Below are 6,203 nucleotides of genomic sequence, written 5' to 3' on the forward strand. Positions count from 1 at the left end.
GAATGGTGGAATTTTTCAAAGATGCCTGTATTAGTTTCCTATTTGCTGCTCTAAAAAATTATCATAAACGTACAGGCTTAAAACAACACAAGTATATTATGTTATAGTTCTGGAAGTCAGAAGTCCAAAGTGAGTTTCCCTGGGCTGAAATCAAGGTATTAGCAGAATCATACTTCCTCTGGAGGCTCTGGGGAAGAATCTATTTCCTTTCTTTTTCTAGCATCTACAGGCCATCTATATTCCTTGGCTCATAACCCCTTCTTCTATCTTCAAAGCCAGCAGTGTAGCATCTTCAAATCTCTCTCTGACTATGTCCTTCTGCTTCCATCATCACACCTCCGTTTTTGACTCTGACCTTCCTCTTTCCTTCTCATAAAGACCCTTGTGATTACACTGGACTTATCTGGATAATCCATAATAATCTTCCCATCTCAAGATTTTTAATTTAATCATATCTGCATAGTTCCTTTTTCCATGTAAAAATATATTCAGAGGGTCAATGGTGGCAGAAGATTTGATTGAGGCACAAAGTATTAATAGGGAAAGACTAATGACAGTAGATGAGGGTTGAATTCAAGCCAGATGGGTATCAATGAAGAACCCAGGCTATTATGTCAGAATATTCTCTAAGACCTGAGTTCGAGGTCAGAAAAGGAAATTGGTGGAAATCTCAATAGAGACCCTACATCCTGGATCATGATTGTAGGAGCATTGATGGTGGAAAAGTTAACAGAAGCCCAGGTTTAAGATCTAGAACATAGCCACATTAATGGTGTAACACTTAACAGAGCCATGAGTTTAAAGTTAAAGGTAAAGGTCATTGATGAGGGAAGCCTGAGTGGCTCAGTCAATTAAGCTTCTGACTCTTGATCTCAGCTCAGGTCATGATTTGATGGTTGATGAGATCCAGCCCCACAGCGAGGTCTGGGCTGACAGCTTGGAGCCTGCTTGGGATGCGCTCTCTCTCTCCCTCTCTCTCTGTCCCCTCTCTCTCAAAACAAATAAATAAACATTGGGGCACCTGGGTCGCTCAGTCAGTTGAGTGTCCAACTCTTGATTTCAGCTCAGGTCATGATCTGTTTATGAGTTAGAGCCCCACATTGGGCTCTGAACTGACAGTGCAGTGCCTGCTTGGGATTCTCTCTCTTCCCCTCCCCCGCTCACATGTCACCAGCACACACACACACTCTCTCTCAAAAATAAATAAATAAACAGTTAATAAATAAATAAGGAAAAAAGGAAAAAAGGAAAAAAACATCGTTATTGATGAGGGACCATAAGGCAAGCTGAGGATCAAGCACAAGCTAGCACACCCCTCACCCCTGGCAGGTGGGATATGTGTGATATTCCTCAGGAACTCCCGGCTTCCCAAGAACAGAGGAAAGGACAGAAAACAAATGTTTAAACTAATAGAGTCTCCATCAATTTACAAATATCTTAGTACAATTACAAGAAAAGGGCAATCTTATCAATAGCTTAATTTCCAGCAACTCCCCACAATCTTAATGATAATGCTTTGCTAGAGGGAAAAACAACCTTAGCTTGACAATAGCTAGGACTTTAGTAATCTGTGAATCTTCTTTAGCATATGGAAATCCCTTTAAGAAACTTCCTCTTGGAGCACTTGGGTGGCTCAGTCAGTTTAGTATCCAATTTCGGCTCAGGTCATGATCTCACAGTTCATGAGTTCAAGCCTCACATCAGGCTCAGTGCTGACAGCTCAGAGCCTAGAGCCTGCTTCAGATTGTGCCTCCCTCTCTCTCTCCCCGTCCCCTGATCTTTCTCTCTCTCTCTCAAAAATAAATAAACATTAAAAAAATTTTTAAAAGAAACTTCCTCGGAAGGAGGCGAGATGGTGGAGAAGTAGGGAGCTCCGTACATTTCACTCGCCCCCATCTCTCAAAGGGAGAANGAGCACTTGGGTGGCTCAGTCAGTTTAGTATCCAATTTCGGCTCAGGTCATGATCTCACAGTTCATGAGTTCAAGCCTCACATCAGGCTCAGTGCTGACAGCTCAGAGCCTAGAGCCTGCTTCAGATTGTGCCTCCCTCTCTCTCTCCCCGTCCCCTGATCTTTCTCTCTCTCTCTCAAAAATAAATAAACATTAAAAAAATTTTTAAAAGAAACTTCCTCGGAAGGAGGCGAGATGGTGGAGAAGTAGGGAGCTCCGTACATTTCACTCGCCCCCATCTCTCAAAGGGAGAAGGCCTGAAGCCATNACTGTCCCTGTCGCTGGAGAAGAGAAAAACCTCCGCTTGGGACACAGAGGGACCCGGTTTCCTGCTGTCCAGCTGACCCTAGGCGGACGCAGTGGTCCTAGGCGACCCTGGGTTATACTGCTCCTCTCTCGCCAGCTCGACCTGGAGAGAACTCAAGCATTGGCTTCTGGCTCGATCCCCAGGGGGGAGGCGAGGGGCTTGAAACTGCTGGGAGGGGCTCACCTGTGAGTTTATATTTCAGGCAATATCAATGGGGCACAGACTGAGATCTGGAAACGAGGTCTGGCTTGGTATATAGAGCACGGCCCACCTTGGCTACGCCCCCAGCACGGGGAGATCACATCCAAAAGAGTGAGCTGCAGCCCTTGGTCCCAGAAGGAACTGGGGCGCCGCCACTTTTCTCCCCACAACCACCAAGGCAGGACCCCCTCGGGATGCACTGGACCAAACCACGCCCATCCCTGCTAGAAAGCTGCCCTTTTTTTTTTTTTTTCTATTTACCGGAGCCGGAGTAAGACTAACATGGATGCACTGCCCTGATTAATTCCAGTCACTGGCTTGCTTAAACAGTCACATTTAATCCATTCTCTAGATGTAAATTCTACACCTCCACCGCTACCTTTCTCTCTCTCTCTCTCTCTCTCTCTCTGAAGTAAGCAGACTATATAGTTTCTCTGAGTATCATTATCGTCATTTCTTTCGCCTCGTCTCCAACCATATTCCCCTCTTTCTCTCTCTGAATTAAGCCTCTTAGTCTCTCTGCCTGCTCATTTCATTTCCAATTTCACTTCCTCCCCGCCCTGTCATTTCTCTCTTTGTATATGCTCTTCCATCAGCATGGCATATACCCGGCTCTTTATTTGTAGCTGGGAATTCTGGTTCTATGCTTTAGACTGTCCTTTGTCTATTGGGTTTTTTCTTTTTTCTTTTCTCCTTTTTTCTTTTTTGTGTATTTTTATTTATGTCTTCCCTTTTTCCTCTTTTTTTTTTCTTGTATGTGTCCCTTCCTTTTTTTCTTTTTCTTTTTCTCTTTCGGTTTGCATGTTTGTTGGATTTGTCTGTTCGTTTGTGTGCGTTTGTTCCCTGTGTGTTTGTCTGTCTGATTTTTTTTCCAGGGCTACCTCAAGAAATAAGCCAAAGCAAACAGGGTGGAGAGTCCCAAATACTACTACAAGTAGGAAAATAAAATAACCAAGGTCTCAACAAGAGAGACCAAGAGACACCATTCAAAGAACACTTTCCGAACGGACAGGCCCTGGACAGTCGAAGAGCTTCTTTGGTACAGCAGCACTAGCAGGTGCAGAGTGCATAACAAGCTTTTAAAACTAACAAGAGATAGAAAGCTAACCAAAATGATAAAATAAAAGAACTTTCCTCCAAAGAAATCCAGGAAGAGTTGACAGCTAAAGAACTGCTCAAAACAGATATAAGCAACATAACTGAACAAGAATTTATAACAATAGTAATAAAATTAACCGCTGGGCTTGAAAAGGGCATGGAAGACATCAGAGAAACTACTGCTACAAAGACTATGGGGATTAAAAATAGTTGTGATGAATTAAAAAAAGTTATAAATGAGATGCAAAATAAAATGGAGGCCTCCAAGGCACGGATTGAAGAAGCAGAAAGAGGAATAAGTGATTTAGAAGACACAATTATAGAAAAAGAAGAAGATGAGAAAAAAAAGAGATAAACTGGTACAGGAACACGAAAAGAGAGTTCAAGAGCTCAGCGATACAATCAAACGGAATAATATCCGTATCATAGGAATTCCAGAAGAAGAAGAGAGAGGGAAAGGCACTGAAGGAGTCCTTGAACAAATTATAGCAGAGAACTTCCCCAANGTATATAAGCAGTGACTCTTCATGACCCCAATGCAGCTCTTTCTGACCACAGGTCCTGTCCCTGTGCTTTACTAAAATCACCTTTTGCACCAGAGATGTCTCAAGAATTCTTTCTTGGATGTCAGCTCGAAACCCCCATCACTCCAATTGGGGCGCCTGGGTGGCTTAGTCGGTTAAGCGTCCGACTTTTGCTTGGGTCATGNGCCTTTTCCAGTTCAGGAGGCTTGGACCAAAATGGGAAGAAGATAATGAGAGTTTCTCATCTTCCCCTTGCTGCATCCCTGGTGGTTGAAACCTCATTTTCATAGGTGGTTTGCAACAAATTATTTCATTCAAGGCTAGGAGAGGACAATGCACTAGTGACCTGTGAGAAGTAAGGGAGATGATTCATTTTCATAATTACCAAATAACACCATGCTGTCTAGTTAAAAGTAGGTTTACAACCTATTGGAAATATATATGCCCCCCCCCCCCGCCACACACACACACATAATGGAGTCCCAAACCCTTGAACATTTCACTTCCAGATTCTTCCTCTCTCTGTTTCATGGGCTTCTTTTCATGGGCTTTACAATGAGCATGCATCAAAGAACAAAGTAGGGACTGAAAGTCTCTGCATCACCTCAGGAAATGTACATTCGTTCCAGTCAGACTACTTTTTGCTTCATATGGGCATAGGCAACATCTGGGTAAGGTTGTAACCTCTGTAGTACTTAGCCAATGAGGAATCAGGAGGGACATGCATGATAGGATATAAATTGCCTATCATGTATATTTAATGTATATTAAAGCCTCGCTTCACTGTGCTGAGTCTCCTCATCCCTCTTTTGATTGAGGCAGTTGCCTTATTTCTCACATTTAGGGGGCTAGTTTGGGATTCACCTCGACCCATGGGGTCCAGGTTTTCCTGCAAGACGGGAGTCAGATCCCACCCCAGTTTGGGTGGCCTTTCCACAGGAGGGCCCCCAGTCCCTGAGGGATCCATGGAACTTTTTTTTTAATGTTTTATTTATTTCTAGGAGAGAGAGAGAGAGAGACAGCGTGAGCAGGGGAGGGTCAGAGAGAGAGGGAGTCACAGACTGAAACAGGCTCCAGGCTCTGAGCTGGCAGTCAGCACAGAGCCCGACGCGGGGCTTGAACCCACGAACCGCGAGGTCATGACCCAAGCGAAAGTCGGACGCTTAACCGACTAAGCCACCCAGGAGCCCCTCCATGGAACTTTTTGCCTTTGGAGACAGAAGAAGTGACACTGGAAAAGGGTAAAAGACGGGCACCACAGTGTCCTGAGATCTCCATGCATGGACAAAGATAGGAAAATTGGACTATAAGTACTGCCTTGGAGGTTGTGAAATCCTCAGAGGCTGAGTGTGTGTGACTGAGACATATCCTAGATACAAAACAAAAGCAGAGTCTTGATCCACGGATCCATTTCCTTGTGAGGGAAACAGTCAGAGACAGAAGTGGGTTCTGGAGAATGCAAGAAACCTCCCTTAAGGGTGATTGAGAGCCCCAGTGAAACTCAGGAGCAGGAATTAGACTGGTCGAGGATGGGGAACCAAAATTTTGGGCCTAGAGGTAATGGAAGAGATACCCAGAAAAAGACAGGGTCTCCTCAGATACCCCCAGACAGTCTGTTGGGGTGAATGTTACAGTACTGGGGATATTCCTTGTACAAGGAACAAGGAAAAACATAAAATGATCAAATTCTGCTGTTTTGTTTGGATTAAAGACCCAATTAAAGGGCCATCTGGGGTTTTTTGTTTTTCATTTTTGTTTTGTTTTCTAGCTCAGAGGAAGACTGGGTCTATCAGGCTCTAGTCNGTAGGGTCAGAGAGAGAGGGAGACACAGAATCTGAAACAGGCTCCAGGCCCTGAGCTAGCTGTCAGCACAGAGCCCAATGTGGAGCTTGAACCCACGAACTGTGATATCATGACCTGAGCCGAAGTCGGACCCTCAACCGACTGAGCCACCCAGGAACCCCTTCAAACATCTTTTCAAAGGGATTATGCTCTCTGAGACTGAGGAAACATGGGATCTTCTTCAGTCCCCAAGGACTCTCCCTTGGGATGCCTTTTAACCCACTGGAATCAATTCAGATTTCAAATCCTAAAAAAAAAAAAAAAAAAACTAAAAATTTTT

This window comes from Crocuta crocuta, unplaced genomic scaffold, assembly GCF_008692635.1.
Source record: "Crocuta crocuta isolate KB4526 unplaced genomic scaffold, BGI_CrCroc_1.0 scaffold943, whole genome shotgun sequence".
Lineage (NCBI taxonomy): Eukaryota > Metazoa > Chordata > Mammalia > Carnivora > Hyaenidae > Crocuta > Crocuta crocuta.